Genomic DNA, 19,889 nt, shown 5'->3' on the forward strand with positions numbered 1-19,889 from the left:
TACCTCGACGTTCCTCCCTTTTCCCCTTCATTTACTACTCTCGGCTAGAGCTTGCGAGTTGACCTAGTTGTGGGTCCACCCTTCACCAATGGAAATGTGGTCGGATTACGTGCCTTGCCATGACAATCGTCATATGTCCCCCCAACTCTCTTATCCTAACGATATGGATAGACTCCTCTTTTCATTCAGTCAGTAAGGTTGTAACAACCTCGACTTAAAATTTCATGTAATAAAGTATAATTAAGGCAAAATAAGACCAAGGTCATGGGACATATATTCCAAGCTGAATGTTGGGAAAAACATCCTAGTGGGTGTCACTTTTGATTTATTTATGGCTAAGGAAACTCGCAAAGGCAAAGAGGCATTAATTGACATTTATTTATGAAAATAAAGGAAAACAAGATAAAAGGGAGATGAAAGGTCACATATTTGAATGAGAGGGAAATTGAAGGAAAATAGAGGAAAATGAGGAAAAAAGAGGCCTCAATAATAAAAAGGCTTATGAGGATCAGTTCACAACTTTTACCAACTAAGATTTTGCTGGTTTATTTATTATTATAATTATTATAATTGTTTTTTTCCGAATTTTTTTTTTGGGAGCTCTCTCTCCCTATTCTCTCGTACTCTTGCACACATAGAGCATTCTTGTAGCACTTTAGCATTGGAGAAAGGCAAGCAAAGGACAAGGAAAGCAAGGACAAGCAAGGAAGATTGGAACAAGCAACTTCAGTAGGAGGATTTTGCAAGTAACAGGTTGCACATGTGATCTCCTAGGTGAGGTGTGAATGCATGGTACACACATTTGTTCATTTGGTTCATTTGTTGTCATTGGCATGGGTTTTGTCGAGTTTGACAATGGTTTCAACCTTTCCTTGCCATTTCCTTGATAGACATGGTGTGATGGGATTATTTTCTAGGTTGAGCTTTGGATTGCAAGAAGTTTTTGGAACTAGGTGAGGTGGTCTCAGGAAGATTCCCAAGGGTTGGGGGTGGAGGTGGTTTAATCTCCAGGAAGCCCTTAACAAGTGGAGATAGGAAAATTTCTCAAGGTATTGGTGAAGAAGCTCTTAGACATCCAAGATTGTTTTGGGCTTGGTGATCCCTTGACTGGTTTTGGTGAGGTCACAGTAGCTTGAGGGTGTAGGTGGTTTAATTTATAGGAATCCATAGTTGTTTATGTCTTGAGATCCCAATTTTATGCTTGGAATATGGCACGAGGGTGATCAGATGAAAGAAAGAATTGGTTCAGCCCAATCTATGGTTGGGTGGCACGTGGAAGTCCCTGACTTGGTTGCCTCTTGCATAATTTAATAAGAGATATTTTCCTATTGTAATATTGATCACTTGTAGTTATTATTATGATGATTTGATGGTTGTTATATCATGGTTAATAATTTGGTTATATGATGGTTATAGGCATGGATTTGTATGTATTGTATCTATGGCTTTGTTATGGATTTGATAAGTATTTGATGGTTAATGAATGCATGGGCTAACAAGTGTTATTGCAACTATTATGAGAGAGAATTAGACCTTCTTGGTGATTCTCAGATAAGTTTCAGACTCCTATGATCAGATATGCATTCATGACCTGTAGCTTACATGTTTACCATGTGTTTGACAAAATGAATGTCATGGTTAGGTTTGGTTAGGTCAAGTTTGTGTTCAAGTTTTATATGAATAACATTGTCATTATGTAATTTATCATTTTGAGAAGTCTCAAGCAATTATGGGAAGGGGTCTGGAGGTTGGCCTAGAATTGTGGCTCATATCTTGGGACCGCAGGCATTTAACTGAGTAATTTAGGTCACAACTACATGGAGCATGGCTTGTGAGCATGGTTGGAGGCCTTCAACCGAATGCAGGCAATGTCAAGGGTGTGGTTAGGAGTCAAAGTCATTGGAACAAAGTTCCAACTCAGGAATTGACCACCTAGGTGTGTTTCTACAGATACTAGGTTTGTAGTCTTGTTGAACCCCCAGAATTCCATTGCAACAAAACGGGGGATAACCACTGGTCCGGACCTTAAAAGAAACTCCTTTTCCATTTGGTGTGGTGTGTCCTACTGGGGATAATGGGACCAATTTCGCAGCAAGAATTGATATGATGTTGATGTTGGGTTGATATAAGATAGGATGGAAAATGTTTTAACTAAAATGATCTATTTAAACAGTAAAACACATGCATATATTTATTCTAACGTTAACTTATTATATACATGGGAATAACTCAAATCATGTGATCTACAAGGATGTCTTAAAACAAAAGGTAATAAAGATCATTCAATTGCTATAAGATGAGAAATCGTTAAAGATAATATTTTGACTAAATAGTTAGACAAAATAATTATGGAAAATATATCGCATATATCAATTGATCATGTATTCAATAAGGAATTACAACTGAAACATTTATATAAAAGTGCTTTTTTGTTTAAAGTATAACTCATATGTTATGAAACCAGCTCAAGAAAAGATAGAAAAGATAGATCAACGCCTTAGAATTCAACCTCTTCGAGGGGGCAACCTCCTTTACATTACATAAATGAACAATTATTCGATGATACAAATGAAAAAACCTCCTTTCTATATATAGGAGTCTAAGGAGTCACAATATAATCCAACCGACCTAACAATAATAATATAAAGCCACAAAAATAACAATAGAGGGATTCTATGGGGCACAGAAATAACAATATGGGGGTAATAGGGGCACAACAATATAAATAAGGGGTATAACTACAATAGTAATGGGGTAATCACTAGTATGATAGGGACCCAACATGCCCCTCTCCTTCAAAAAAGTGTTGTCCTCAACGCTTGAGCAGTTCTGGATACTTCTGCATAAAATTCTCATCCTCCCATGTGGAATCTTCAGCGGATAAGTTCTTCCACTTGATAAGATACTCTGAAATTGATCGATTTCGTAGCTGTCGAGTTCTTATTTCTGTGACTGCTTCCGGTTCCAATATAATTTTTCCTTCCTCGTCAAGTTCTGGCAATATTGTTTGAATTGGGAGCTTGTCGCCTATAACCTTCTTTAAACATGAAACATGGAAAACTAGGTGCAATCGAGAAGCTGCATGAAGCTCCAATTTGTATGCCATAGTACCAATCTTTTCCAACACCTTGTACGGACCATAATACTTTGGTGATAATTTATTATCCTTCTTAGCTTGCTTTAGGGACATTTTCTTATATGGTTGTAGCCGTAGGAATACCCAATCACCTACATCAAAACTTCTTTCACTGCGATGTTGATCTGCCTGTTGTTTCATTCTATTTTGTGCCAACACGAGGTTATCCTTTAAGAGTTGGAGGACTTGTTGTTGATGTTCGATGTGATGTTCCACTGCCTGAACCTTAGAATTTTCTCTTAAATATGATGTGATTGATGGTGGTTGGTACCCATAAAGTTCCATAAATGGGGTCATTTTTGTTGCTGTATGGAAGGAAGTGTTATACCACCATTCAGCCAGAGGCAACCATTTGACCCATTGTGTCTGTTTATCAGATACAAAGCAACGAAGATATCCTTCCAAACATTTGTTTACTATCTCAGTTTGCCCATCAGATTGAGGATGATAAGATGAGCTATGAGCTAACTGAGTACCAAGACAAGAAAATAATTCTGTCCAAAAATTTCCAGTGAAAATGGGATCTCTGTCACTTACAATAATCTTTGGGTTTCCATGTAGCTTTTGAACTGTTTCCATAAATGCAGTATAAAATGTACTGGCTTTAAATGGATGTGATAATGCACAAAAGTGTGCATACTTGGTAAGTCTGTCAACTACCACCATGATGACACTCTTTCCATCAGACTTGGGTAAACCTGTGATAAAATCCATTGAAACCTCCTCCCAACGTTGGCTTGGAATGGATAAAGGTTTTAATAGACCCGATGTCTTAATTGTTTCAACTTTATTTTGTTGGCAAACCAAACATTCCGCCACAAACTTTTGAATATCTGATTTAAGGCCATCCCAAAAAAATTCCTTCTTAACCCTGTGGTAAGTTTTTAAAAATCCTGAGTGCCATCCTAAGGGAGAAGTGTGCAATTCCATAAGAATCTTTTGTTTTAGCTGGGAATTCTTACAGAGGTATAAGCGATCTTTGTACCATAACGAATCATTTTGCCAGCTAAATGTATAAGAAGTACTAGAATCTTGTTGTAGCTTTCGAATAAGTGCCCACACTTCTTCGTCATTCTTCCATTCCTCCTTTGCTTCGTTTATCCAATCTGGTTGGATAATAGAAATGGCACACAACAATGCTTCCATATCCTCATCCTTTCTTGAGAGTGCATCTGCCACCACATTTTGCTTCCCTTTTTTGTAGATGATTTCAAAGTCATAACCCAACATCTTGGTGACCCACTTTTGTTGCTCTTCAAAGGATAATCTTTGTTCTAAAAAGTATTTAAGGCTATCATGATCCGTTTTTACCTTGAAGTGTCTTCCCATTAGGTAGGGTCGCCATTTCTTAAGTGCATGGAGTATTGCCAACATTTCCTTCTCATAAATAGCTTTGCTTAAAAACTTTCCCTTGATTGGACGACTTTCAAAAGCAATGGGTCTTTCATCTTGCATTAGAACAACACCAATTCCATTTCCTGAAGCATCACATTCCACAATAAAGGTTTTTGTGAAGTCTGGTGTAGCTAAGACCGGTGCTTGGCACATTGCCTCTTTAAGATGTTTAAAGGCCTTTGTTGCTTCCGGAGTCCATGAAAATGAATCTTTCTTCAATAATGTTGTTAGAGGTGCTGCTATTCTCCCATAATTCTTAACGAACTTGCGATAATACCCTGTCAACCCAAGAAATCCTCGCAGATGCTTTATGGATGTGGGGATTTTCCATTCCTTAATGGCTTTAATTTTGCTAGGGTCTACCTTAACTCCTTCATGAGATACAATATGACCCAAATATTCCACCTCCTGGACTCCAAAGAAACATTTGGATCTTTTTGCATATAATTGTTTCTCCTCCAATAGTTGTAGCACCTTGTCAACATGTTCAACATGATCCTTCCAAGACTTGTTGTAGATTAGTATATCATCAAAAAATACTAACACAAATTTTCTAAGGAATGGTTTGAAAATTGAATTCATCAAACCTTGAAATGTTGAAGGTGCATTGGTAAGGCCAAAAGGCATGACCAAAAATTCATAATGACCCTCATGAGTTCTAAATGCCGTTTTCGGAATGTCTTCAATCTTCATTCTGATTTGATGATATCCCGAACGAAGATCCAACTTGGTGAAGTAAATTGATCCATGCAATTCATCCAGTAATTCATCAATGACAGGAATGGGGAACTTATCTTTAATAGTGAGCTTGTTGAGCTCCCTATAATCTGGACACATGCGCCATGATCCATCCTTCTTGTGCACCAATACTACTGGAGCTGAGAAAGAACTTTGACTCGGTTGAATTATACCAGCCTCTAGCATTTCTGCAACCATACGTTCAATTTCACTTTTTTGGACATATGGATATCTGTACGGCCTGATGTTTGGAGGAACACTTCCTGGAATCAGATGAATAGCATGATCATGATCACGCATAGGTGGGAGACCTTTGGGAGTCTCAAATACCTTGGAATGATTGTCCAGGACTTTTTGGAGATCTGGAGAAATAGATGATTCCAATGTGGAAACATCTAGCGAACATAATTGTGCAATTACACCTCTTTGCTCCTTTTTTAGAAGCTTTGTCATGCCATTAGAGCTGATTATCTTTCTTGGTTTCCCTGCAATACCCCTTAATTCAACTTCCTTTCCTTCCACAGAAAATTTCATGAAAAGTTCTTGAAAATTAAAAGCTATTGTACCCAAGGATTGTAGCCATTGGACTCCTAGTACAACATCAACACCTCCCATTGGAATGGAAAGCATTGGGCTAGTCAATACATATTCTCCCATGGATAGCTTGATATTATGGCACTTTCCAGAACAATTTATTGTTCCTCCATTTGCAATCATCACTTGACACTCTGGTGCTGGATATAGGAAGCAATTCAATTCTTTTGCTACCCTACAATGAATAAAATTGTGGGTGCTTCCTGAATCAATCAACACTATTACCTTTTTCTTCTTGATTTGTCCTTCTATCTTGATGGTTTGAGGAGTGGTAATTCCTGCCAATGCATTACAAGATATGGTCGGATTTATTTGTTCTTCATCTAGGCTTTGTTCCTGGAATATATCCTCTTCTTTTGACCTTTCTTGCTCCTTTTCTTCTTCCTCTTCACAATCTATGTAGAATAATTTCTTCTCAGCACACTTATGACCTTTTGTGTATTTGCTATCACAATTGTAACAAAGCCCTTTTGCTCTTTTTTCTTCCAATTGTTGTGGTGTCAACCTTGTAGGTTGTGGAAGACTATGGGCAACAACACTTCCGTCTTTATAGTTGTGAATGGTATGCTTCCTAGTTGCCATAATTTTGCTTTCCATTTTTCTTGCTAACCTGAATGCCTTCTCTAATGAATCAGGTTCCCAAAGGCGCACATCATGTTGGATATTATCCTTTAAAGACCCTATGAACACATCAATCCTATGCTCCTCTGGAATATCTTTTACCCTTATGTTCAATTTTTGGAACTCCTCAATGTGCTCCATTATTGAACCCTTTTGTTTGAGACTTATCAATTGGCTAAAAAAAGTGTTGCTTTTTGTATCCTCATAATGTGCTATCAATTCTTCCGTAAAAATTTCCCAAGTGATAAACTGTTTACGAGAACAAAGCCATTGATACCATACAAACTGATTTGGTTCCAAATATAAAGTTGCCATACGTACCTTTTGTGTGTTTTGCACATTATTGAGATCGAAGAATTGCTCCATCTGTAATATCCATGTGGCGGGATCCTTGCCATCAAACTTCCTCATATCGATTTTTGGAACATGGTGAGTCTTCGATCCAACATTAGAGTCTATGGAATCATGATTAACATTTCTTTTGTTCTCATCATGAACAGTCCATGCCATCCATCTTAGCTTCTACGCCTTTCTTTAAACAGTCCATCTTAGCTTCTACACCTTTCTTTAAACCATCCATCTTAGCTTCTACATCTTTCTTTAAACCATCCATCTTAGATTCTGTTCCTTTTTGTGCAAGGGACAGTTGTTGCACTTGGTCTTGTAATTTTGATATATCATGTTGTATTTCTTCCTCTTCTTCATGAGTCATGCTAGAGCTTTCAGGTTCCTTACTAGGTGTTTGCATTTTCTTTCCTCGGGGCATCAGTTACCGATAATAATGCTCTACTATGCCCTTTGAATTCCTTCAAAATAAATTTTCAAACCAAGCTTAAGCAAAAATTTAAAAAAATCTACACACCTTTTTTCACTTTGTAGGAGCTTGATATTGCCTTTGATGTATCTCTGTACTTTCCAATCATCTAGTTCTAAAATTGTGACCTGTAGTAGCTTTCTGTGTCCTCCTTCCAATGCCACCAGTCTGATCCAAATTGGATTCTCCAAGAAAGAGTTATGCACAATCTCCCAAGATGACCTGATTATAGACCTTTCCAGAAGAGTGAACTTGTATGAAGTGCCACGTGTACAATTTTCGACCTTTGGTTCTGAAAAAGATATACAAGAAACTACAGTCCGTCCTCTTTCTGTACCTTCTTACGAAATTTCAATCCGATCCCCAGAGAGAAAGTTATGACGATTTTCCCTAGGTCACCTGTTTTGAATGTAATTCAGGAGTCTGTAAAAAGACCAACTTCCTCAGAGCATATCTCCGCAAATATCGCGCGAAAAGATCTGAAATTTGGACCCAAGGTTCAACGCGATTTCTTCTCAAATGGGTTTTTTTTTGCGACTTCTGAAACGTCACAGAAAAAAATTTATAGCGAAAATGCCACGATGACTTGTTTGGAGCAGCGAAACCCTAGAATCCAAAGCTCTGATACCAAATGTTATGAAACCAGCTCAAGAAAAGATAGAAAAGATAGATCAACGCCTTAGAATTCAGCCTCTTCGAGGGGGCAACCTCCTTTACATTACATAAATGAACAATTATTCGATGATACAAATGACAAAACCTCCTTTCTATATATAGGAGTCTAAGGAGTCACAATATAATCCAGCCGACCTAACAATAATAATATAAAGCCACAAAAATAACAATAGAGGGATTCTATGGGGCACAGAAATAACAATATGGGGGTAATAGGGGCACAACAATATAAATAAGGGGTATAACTACAATAGTAATGGGGTAATCACTAGTATTATAGGGACCCAACATCATATTTCCTACATAACACAATATAAGAAAGATTACTGCTAATTCATAAATGAAACACAATCATAAAGACAAAATTACCAAATATGAAAGGTCCTACTCACGAGATCAACAATATTGATCCGCTTCTTTTCAATCAAATATACTCTAAGAGTAAATAAATGCAAATTCAGTAGAGTAATGCTTCAATCTCTAAGAAAATTAGACCTTGTTCCAATTATCTCATCAAAACAATCACAAAAGTTAGAAGTGCAAGCTCTTGCAAAGTGTTTTTGATAAAATTCTAGACCTCTCTCTAAATGCATGAGAGAGGTTTAAATAATACACATATGTTTCAAAAATAGATTATTACATAAAAATATGAGGAGGTTTCAAACAACCTTCCTTAGAATAAGTGAAATAAAAAATAAACCAAAACTAAAATGATGACAAGCTTCTTCAAATTGAATGGTCGTATTCAACCATTCGGTTCTTGAGCTAGCAAATGTCTATAATTGTCTTAACCTGGGGAGGTTGGCCAATTCTAGATCTCAATTGACCCGTAAATACATCATCAGTGAGAGGTGGCACCATATTTTGCGCAGAATTGGTTAAACAACGTAGAGTCATCCAATGACTGTGTGGTTTTACGTTTCCAAATCAAGCTTAGACAATTATTTGATTGCCTCTGCATTTGTTTTGGCATCTTCTTTCCACTGTTCTTCTAACTTTTTAATGTCTAGGAGAGATTTTGGCCTGAATTCTTTGATAATATTAGAAGTGTGAAGGTTTTCATTGACAACCTCAATGATGTTATTTTTCTGTACTGGCCACTCTTGATGCTGCCCTTTTTGCTTGCTTTAACTATATGTCCCAATCTGTGAATAAGATATCTTTGTGGGACTCCTCGATTTTTGGTAAATCGATTTTTTTCCTTCTTTAGATTCTTGCCAAGAAATGAATTCTGATATCCTCTTATTTAGCTCTTCATATTCCAATCTCTGATCAATTACTTGATTGTTTAATTTATCACTTGATTCACAATAGGGATTGATTAAAGAGATTCTTTGACAAAATATTTCCTGCTGCTGTGCCAAAAGAGATTTTAATTCAAGTGCCTCTTTAATGAATTCACTTGTTTGAGGATTGTATTTGAATTTATCAAGTATAGCCTGCATTTGGTAAATCTGCTTGTTCTTCTCTGCAATGTCTATCTCATGCTGTATTGTCATTTGCTCAAAATCTTGTTGAAGCTATGCCAGTTGTATTTCTGCTTGCCTATTGGTGCTTTGTCTTTCTTGCTCAAGCTGTTGTTCAAGTAGTTGAACTCTTTCTTATTTTTTCTTTCAGTAAAAGTTGAACTTCTACTGCCTTATCGATGGTTGCAGTTGCATAAGCCCCTGCAAATTGCAATATCTTTGTAATATTTTTTGATGGATCAATGGGAGTGTATTTCCACACCACTTCCATTGATTCACTTCCAAGAGTTGCTGCTGATACATCCAATTTTATTTTCTTCCTCTATCTTTTTACTATAGCCTTATGTACTCGGCTGTAGAATATGTCCAGTGGTGGTATTTCTTCAATCTTTAAAACAATTTCAAAAGTTGGGTGTGTCAGGATTCCCTCAATATCTTGAGTAGCTACAATTTCTTGTATCGTTGTTTCTGGATTTATAAGCTACTGAGTGTGTTGCAGAGTCTAGAATCCTGAAGTCCCTTCAAGACTGATTTCTGTTTGGAGTTTTTTATTAAATTTCTCCCATTCCTGTTCTAGATTGATGACTGGGATATTTTCTGTTTGAGACCTTTTCAGTCATTTCTTTAAGATTTTCCCCTGTGTCCTGTTCAGGGTCTGCCACGAGGCTTCGATCTTTATTCTCATATTGATGTTCAAAGTCTTCTGAACTTTGAACTGACTTTTCTTGTGATTCCTCATCAGAATTGTGGTTGGAACTCTGCTCCAGGCTTACACTTGGAGTAGATTCTCTTACTTCTTTGATTTGTAATAAGTCCAAAGGAACCAGTTTGAGCCTTTTATTTCTGTATATGTGGAATTCTTTGAGGTCCTTCAGGTCTAGTTTTAATGATGCTAAATGCAAAACTTGTGAAAATGTCTCAGCTTGCTCAAAGAGATCATCAAACTCATCATCCTCATGAATGAATTTCCTGATCTTGACCATAACAATGAAACTTTTGGCAATCTTATTAGGGTCATATTGCCTGTCTGGCATAGTAGCCAGATTTAGAGACGTGATGTTCTGTATTTCTTTTGTAGCATGCCTAAGATCATGTAATGCGAAAGCGCCACATTGCAACGGGAAGGTTGGCTAAATGGATTTCTTCTGCTCCTTGAGGGTTTTGGTTATACCATCAGCCACTCTCTGATAGCAATCTCCCTTGCTAGTAATTTATCTGGAACATAATATGGAAGAACATGGGGAGCTGTAATACTCTCGAAAACTCTAATATAAGTGAATAATTCCTCAACAAACCATCTTTCCACTGGCAAGATGTCTATCTTTGCTTCCTCTGAAAGCCTAGGGGCTTTATTATTAAAAATGGTCTGATAAATCAACAACATGATGCCATGACAAACTTTATAAAAATGGGAGCCAAACTGTGATTCCCACAAGATTTTGTGATAAATATGGATGGGTGTAGGATCCTTTAAAGTCCATTTCCATCCCATGTTTGAAAAATGTGAGCAAAAACATAAAACATCCATGACATACGCACTCATGTAAAAGGGAGGGATAACGCGAGTGGAGACAATTCTATTACGCATATTTTCTCTAATGGCCATGGCTAAATTATCCTACAAAATAGTATTCCAGTTCAAAATTGCAGCATTTACAATTGCATCAATCAAGGGAACCCATTCAATGGAAAAATTGGTAGTATCAGGTTTTCCGAAAAGACTACACAACATTGCAGCTGAAAAATTGTGTGGGGCTGACAGAGGTGCAAAGGGTTACATAATGGTTTTCTTGCGCCTGAACTTGTTTGAGCCAGACCTCCAATTCTGCATAACGTCCATCGGGTCTTCATTCTCTTTGGCGAAATTCTCAATAAAAGCTTTATCATAGATCTTCTGTGGCTGTGGCAGGTGGTACATTTGGCTCAAATTGTCTGGTTTGAATGACCCCATGACATCTTGCATGGAGTTTTTGAATGTTCTATCTGAAACATCCACTTCATCAATAATCCATCTTACAATATCCATGTATGGTAACATTTTCATCCTTGCACAATCCTGTGTAGGAAAGAACATGCTGCTTCAAAGTAAGAAGCATCAGATGAATCCTTGGCATCTGCTGTTGCCTTAACTTCCAGGGGCCTTGGGTTTTCTTCCTCTAGTAAATTATACATTGTCTCCCAAGATGTAGTCCCGCCATATTTGTTACAGGGGGTATCAGAGAAGAGTGGTTGCATGGTTGACTGCTCAGGAAAAGTAGCTTATGCGGTCTTTTTTCCTTTCTTATCCATTTATGTGAGTGATGTCTTCTTCGAAAACTTCCTGAAATTCGGGCAAATGGAGAAAACATGATAAAAACACAAAGCAGTAAATGTAGGCGAAAACACAATTAGCATAGTAAATTATGAAAGAACGTAAGGATGGAGGTTTTATTTCAAACATGAATAAGAAAGATATCTATCATCTCGAGAGATCATCAAAATCATCATCCTAATGAATGAATTGCCTGATCTTGACCATAGTAGTCAAACTTTTGTTGATCTTATTAGGGTCATATTGCCTTCCTGGCATAGTAGCTAGATTTAAAGACATGATGTTCTGTATTTATTTTGTAGCATGCCCAAGATCATGTAATGCGAAAGCGCCACATTGCAATGGGAAGGTTGGCCAAATGGATTTCTTCTGCTCCTTGAGGGTTTTGGTTATATTATCACCCACTGTCTGATAAGCAATCTCCCTTGATAGTAATTTATCCGGAACATAATATGGAAGAACATGGGGAGCTGTAATACTCCTGAAAGCTCTGATATAAGTGAATAATTTCTCACCAAACCATCTTTCCACTGGAAATATGTTTATCTTTTCTTCCTTTGAAATCCTGGGGGTTTTCTTATTAAAGATGGTCTGATAAATCGACAACATGACGCCATGACAAATTTTATAAAAATGGAGCCAAACTGTGATTCCCACAAGATTTCGTGATAAATATGGATGGGCATAGGATCCTTAAAAGTCCATTTCTAGCCCATGTTTGGAAAATGTGAGCAAAAACATATAGGATCCATGACATAAGCACTCATGTAAAAGGGAGGGATAACCTAAGTGGAGACAATTCTATTGTGCCTGTATTCTCTAATGTCATGCCTAAATTATCCAACAAAATAGTATTCCAGTTCAAAATCATAGCATTTACAATTGCATCAATCAAGGGAACCCATTCAGTGGAAAACTTGGTGGTATGAGATTTTTCGAATAGCCTACACAACATTGCAGCTGCAAAATTGTCTGAGGTTGACAGAGGTGCAATGGGGTACATACTGGTTTTCTTGCGCCTAAACTTGTTTGAGCCAGACCTCTAATTCTGCATAACGTCCATCAGGTCTTCATTCTCTTTCTCAATAAAGCTTCATCATAGATCTTCTATGGCTATGGAAGGTATCACATTTGGCTCAAATTGTCTAGTTTGAATGACCCCATGACATCTTGCATGGAAATTTTGAACGTTCTATTCGAAACATCCACTTCATCAATAATCCATCTTACCATATCTGTGTATGGTAATATTTTTGGCCTTGCAACGATCCTATGTAGGAAAGAACATGTTGCTTTGAGGTAAGAAGAGTCAGATGAATCTGTGTCATCTGCTGTTGCCTTAGCTTCCAGGGGCCCAATAAATTATACATTGTCTCCCAAGATGTAGTCTCGCCATCTTTGTTATAGGTGGTATCAGAGAAGAGTGGTCTTTTTTCCTTTCTTAACCATTTCTCTGAGTGCTGTCTTCTTCAAAAACTTCCTGAAATTCGGGCAAAAGGAGAAAATAGGATAAAAACGTAGAGTGGTAAATGTAAGCGAAAACATAATTAGCACAATAAATGCTGAAAAAACGTAAGGATGGAGCTTTTATTTCAAACACAAATAAGAAATATACCTATCATCTTGAGTCATTAAATGAATAAATGCATTCAAACCTCATTAACTATGAATTAAGGGATACACAAGATTTCCTTTAAGTCTTGTCAAAATATTGCATCACATGTTTCAAAATGATATTTCCAATTGGTTTGAATTATACGTGATATCAATCTTGCAATTGCGATGAATCGCAATAGCAAATCACATATCGCAAATCGACAGTAGACCAATTTAAAGTTTCTTTCATTTTTTGCGATTTGCGACGAGCGACATACCTTTTACCTTTTAAATCACATTCCCTTTATGCAGCGACTTATTTAATTAAATAGATATTTACGATATGTTGGACCTGAATGTAGTTTTATAATAGTATTAATATTTCGTCGGGTCCGAATCACATTGCATTTCGCATTTTCTTATGGTTTGTATGTTTTGCGCTCTTATTAAAGCCACGATGCGATTGCGATAAATACTTTAAAGAATAGTTTAAGCCTTAAGTATTATAAAAAGTTTAATGCTATCTTTGGGTCTTTTATGGGGTTACTCGCATCTGATGGATCCTGCCTCATGACTAACTTTTGTTACTTTAGATCCTGCGATTTGCAATAAAGAGGGAAAGCCTAATCATGAATTGACTGGGTTTGATATCTTAGTTTATCCAAAGTTTCATTCCAAACGTTTTCAAAAAGGCAAGCTCTTATTTTCTAATCTTTTTGATTTTTTTTAAAGGGTCTCCATTTATTAATACAATACTAACTATTAATATAATAAATTGGCGGGTTGTTGAACAGTACAACAAGTCCCTATAGGATGTCAGTTTGTGATCAGTAAGTCTCAGTTATAGGCCCCACTTCCTTGACTGGAGCTAGGAGGTCGGGTCATTTCATAGTGACACTCTGTTTCACGTTTACATAAAGGGCTTGTAAAAGTAGGTAAATGTGCGAGGGGGTTGTTACAGATTGGTATCAGAGCATGGTTCAAATACTTATAGTGGATGTGTTAGATGCATGTCCTTATGCATGCATTGCCATGGTTATGGTTGTCGTGCATGAGGTCATTGTATGCAGTTAGTGTTATCATGCATGATGTTGATATATTGATATGATTATGTATATATATGTATCGTGCTAATCTGGATTGATTTTGCGTATGAGATAGCCTATCCTAAAATTCACTGAGATATGTTGATTATGTTTATATTTGGTTATCTGACATGGTATGTTTGCAGGAAGAAGACGAGGATTAAAGATGACTAGCATAATGGTGTATTAGAGTTCACAAGACTCTCCTTATAGATCAAATGAGCAACACAATGATGAGTACTCTCTTGACATAACATATACCTTGAGAAGTCTAAAGGCAGACATAAGAAGTTGCAAGGAAGATAATGACAGAACATTCATTTGCAAGAAAGACTTTCCAGGGCCCAAGAAAAGCAAGCAAAGGTCAATGCAGTGATCCTTCAGAGTTTGTTATATTTGCAGAGACAGGGACAACCACATATTAGTTATGGACAGGAGGATAGTGTTAGAGTCGGTCTGGTCATCCCTCCATCCGAGATCAAAACTCTTTTTGCATTTCATGTTTAGGTGTCCCATCTCGCTCGATCAGTTGCATTTCGTTAGGAGCATGCCATAAATCTGACGGAAGGGAATTCATTCCCCTCATGCTTTGCACTGCTGGCTCAGGTCTGTCCATTAAAATAAAATCTTAAAGGTCATTTGCAGTCCTATTGCAGTTTCTAGGTCATAACAGTGATTTTAGTCATTAGGTCTAGGGTTAGTCAATTTGGTCTTCGACAAAGTCTAATAAAGCTAGCAGGCCAGAGGGAGGTCCTTGATAAGTTGTTATTTCAAAAGATTTTTATCGTCATATAGATGGATTATGACTTTTCTTCAAAACTCCGTTTTGAAGACAAGTCGACATTTTGTTATTTGTAATAATTTTCAAAATTTTTCAGTTCTTGAATTCTTCAAGCACAGCCCTGGTCTCCTTTGCCAAATTCCATGATAACTATCCCTGCAAAAAATTGCCAAGAAATTCATCATTTCAACCAAAAATCAAGGAGGAAACAAAAATTCAGAGTTCTATTAATTGTGAAAAGTGTCAATTGCAAAACATTACAAAAATGGGTTTTGGAGAACCAAAAATCAAATTGATGTCTTTATAAAGGTTTTTCCATGAAGATGAAAGTCATTTTGCATGCCAAGGTTGGAGAAAAGCATTTCAAGGCAAATTTGGGTGAGTAGTGAGTGTTTTGGAGAGAACTGGTTTGCAGCTAGTCGGTGCGGTGCATATAACAGGTGGCGCGACACACTGGAAGCGCGCGGCGCACTAGGGATTTCCGCCCAGTGTTAATTTGAACGGGCGCGACGCACAGAGAGAGCGTGGTGCACTGGGCTCTTGACGCGGAGCATATAGTCCAAAGCCTGATATTGCATGAAACTTCACCAAATTGCTCACTCTTTGCGTGAATTTGTCAGAATCACAACACATCAGTTTTTTACATCAAAAAGAGCAGTCCAAGTATAGTTTATATACAACACCATCTTGTCTTCAAGGTATTTTGTCCAGCAGTCATGGCATCTGAGCATTCATCGGACTATGAGGTGGAAATCGAAAGTGACTCTCCCTTGGAAGAACAGGCACCCCAGAGGCCTCATAAAGGTGGCAGACATGTTAGGGAAGAACCGACCACCCTTACAGAATTGCAGGCCTGCCCTCTTGCTATGCAGTGTTTTCAACATCAGTCATGCTATGAGTTTTGTCAAAAGGTGGCTAGTGTCCAATTTCATCATGAGTTGGCTTGTCTTTTTGTGTTGCACTTGCACGGAGATCAGGCTATCTTGGCTGGTGTCACCTTCACACTTACACCAAAATCTGTCTCATTAGCAACTGGTATACCGAATATTGGTGAACCATGGCACAAGAAACATAAGATTGACTGACAGCACTATGAGCCATACATTAAAATCGGTTTCTTGAGGCAGCTTAATAGAGTGTTCCCGTTCCGGTATCTGAAAGATGAATATGCTCCACTAATGAGATTGATCATGAAATATTTCAGCTGTGAGGGACGTTTCTCTCGTCTTTATGCTTATCACATCAGGTTGCTCATGCATTTCACTAGGGTACGGATGATGAACATTCCGTATTTCATTTGCTGGAATATAGGGAGGATGACCACCTTTATACAACATAAAACCCCTCAGCAACAACTTAACAGTGTCTATCATTTTGCTCTTATTAAGATTTTGGTGGTTCATCAGCTTGGATTGCAGGGCATCACTTGGGATGATTTCATCTCTCGTGACTTCTTCAGAGCTTCATGGGGAGTATCAGAGGTTAAGCATGAGGGTGAACCTTCTCATCAGTATGAGCACCATGAGACTGCTAGTGTGCCGGTTTTCATCACATATCAGAGAGGCACCAGACATTTGTTTGCAGCGGCAAAGCGAGTGTTATCTCCACCTGGGGTGGAAGGGGCCTTGCTTCCTCCATCAGCATCACAGGTACAGGACAAAGGAAAGAGGCCAATGCAGGATGAGGGGCCTTCAGGTGAGCCATCAGGTGAACGAGAGACCGACTTCATTCTCCTTCATGATGATGATACAGATACGGGTCCACAAAGCGCCAAACTTAGAGAGATCATCCAGGAGCAGCAATCAGAGATCGAAGCCTTATCCCTTGATTTGGAGAGGGCTAAGTGGACCATGAAATACTTGGAGCAGAGGAACAAACAGCTTGAAGATCAGCAGGCAATCATGGAGCTACAAAACATTCGTGAGCATCACCAAGCTGCACAAAGGAGAAGAGTTGAGCTTACGTCATTGGAGCAAGAGATTAATGAGGATCAGGAGGCCAGTCTTGAGAGAGTTAACATGCACCTAGAGAGGCTGTTGGACAAGGCCGACAAAGACCATGCACTGTTGAGACACATGGCTTTTCACTACATGGCACGAAACAAAGTGTGCAAGGCCCAAATCAGGAATTTGAAGGCGAAATTAAGGAAGGCAATCAAGAAGCAAAAGAGGCAAAGGGAGCTCGATCATCTTCAGATATTGAGTGAAGCCTCTTTAGCCCAGAATAACACTTGATAAGGAATCTCCAGCCCAAATTTCAAGAAATTTGGGGCATTTTTGGTACTTTTGGAAATTTTTGTGCAAAAAACAGGGTTTTTCTCCCTGTGCGCCGCGCCACGTGGCGCGCGCTTACTATTGGAAGCTCCAAATGCAAAAAAATTTATAGTTTTGGATTTGTCATGAAAAATCATGACTGTTGGTGCATGGCCAAGAAGTTTGGGCAAGTTTTGAGTCTTCAGGAGGTCAAAAACACCCTCAAAATTACCTCTCTGCCCTTAATTTCAAACACAAGAAGCAATCTTGGGATATTGAGGTTTTGGAGGGGAAAATGGGCACCAAATTCAGAAATTCCACTTGGGTTGGAAAGTAGACAGGTAGGGATTTCCAACAAGCATACTTGGGCTCAATTTGGACTTCAGAAAGTGCCTGAAAAGCAGCATCAAAGTGGCGCGACACATACAGAAATTGGCGCGGCGCACAGAGGTTTTTTGACCAATTTTCCACCTTCCAGCTCAGAAATTCGGCCAGTTTGATTAGTTTTGCTTTGTGATGTAATTTTTGACTTATCTTGATGTAATTGGTTGAAAATGATGTAATTTTGACACTTAGTTACTTGTTCTAGAGGATTCATTCACCAAAGAGTGAAAATTTAATGAATGAATCGGTTTCCTACCTTATAGAGGCAAGTTGTTTTGATTGCCTAGATTTTAGTGCTTTGTTTAGAATTGGTTGAAACAGCTCCTAGAATGATGAGTTCGACCCCTAGAGGCAAGGGAATGAGTTGGGCTAATCTATATCATGTATTTTCTAAGTCATTGTCAGGGTTGGACTCTTGGGAAAAGTTTGGCACTCTATTGTACATTCACTTCTACATTTTTGGCTAAGGAAAGACCAGGGTTTTGTAGCATTGTTTGGGATCCATGTGGCTTTATGTTTTGATGGTGTGATTCTTTGAGTAATTGTAAGTTCATTAGTGTTATGTGTATCATTTTCTTGATTCTTCTTCTAAATTTGAGACAAATGAGTGATTAAGGTGGAATCCATAACTGTTACGCTCTGCCTTTGAATTTGTTTAAATTTCCATGTTTTCATCTGTTTAAGGAGAATTCTTGAGACTTTCTTACTCTCCTTAGCTCATCACAGTCTGATATATCCATCTCACTTGCTTTAAAGCATCAAAATGATTGCCTTCCTTGCCCCAAACGGAACTCTGCAGAAACTGTGCCTCATCCCTGAGCCCAAATTTGCCTTTCCCATTTTTCGCCAAAACCCTAAAAAACTCAAATCAAAACCTTGGAACTTAATACCTAGCCTAAGATTAGTTGCAAATTTAGTCATCTCTAGCCTCATTGATTACCTTTTGTCGAGATTGACCCAAAGAGAGCCCTCTCCTGTCCTCGTAGGGCTAGCTACGAGGCTGAGCGTGGTTTGATGTGGACCTAGAACCTTGTCATTTCAGCCTGAGACAAATCTAGGCTCTAACAGATAGGACTAATGGCACATATGGTAGTAGATCTCGATCAGGGCACAGGTTGAATAGGGGTGGCATAGTCAGAGATGGTAGGTTCTTTGATACTCCTAATAAGAGAGGTAGCAATTATTGGTTTTGCTCTAGTTCTGGTTTAGACATGTATCATGGTCATCATCGTTATCATCCTTACAGGAAGAGTGAGAGGGGATACTTGTCGAATGAGTTCAATAAATCCAAGCCTCATACATTCAATGGAGAGTTGAAGAAACCAAAAGATGCTGAGGCCTGTTTACATGGAATGAAGAAGTTCTTTGAGCTGCATGATTATATAGAGAATATGAAATCTAGGATAACTATTTTCAGTCTCAAGGTGTAACAACCCCGGGTTAAAAGTTCATGTAATAAAGTTAATAAAGGCAAAATAAGACCAAGGTCATGGGACATGTATTCCAAGATGAATGTTGGGAAAGGTATCCTAGTGGGCATCACTTGTTGTTTATTATGGCTAAGGGGAAACTGTCAAAGGCACTGGAGAAGGATTTGAGAAGGCAAAAAAACATTATTGACATTTTATTTATGAAAATAAATGAAAATAGGAGAAAAGGGAGATGAAAGGTCACAAGTTTACATGAGGAGGAAATTGAAGGAAAATGGAGGAAAATTGAAGAAATTAGAGGCCTCAACGATACAAAGGCTTATGAGGATCAGTTCACAGCTTTTTGTCAGCCTTTTTTCAATTCAGTTATTTTGGTTTTAGAGAGGAGAAGAGAACCAAAGAGGAGAAAGAAACCAAGAAAGAAAAGGAAGGACAAGAAAGCAAAGGAAAGCAAGGATCAAACAAGGAAGAGTTAGATCAAGCCACTTTGGCGAGAATACTTGTAGGTAACAGGTTGCATGTATGATTTCCTAATTGGTTTTGGAATGCATAGTACATTCATATGTGTAATTTTTTCATTTGTTGTCATTGGCATGGGTTTTAACGAGTTT

Source organism: Pinus tabuliformis, chromosome Q (genome assembly GCF_031772625.1).
Source record: "Pinus tabuliformis cultivar Carrire ecotype Pingquan chromosome Q, CPIR1, whole genome shotgun sequence".
NCBI classification, from domain to species: Eukaryota; Viridiplantae; Streptophyta; class Pinopsida; order Pinales; family Pinaceae; genus Pinus; species Pinus tabuliformis.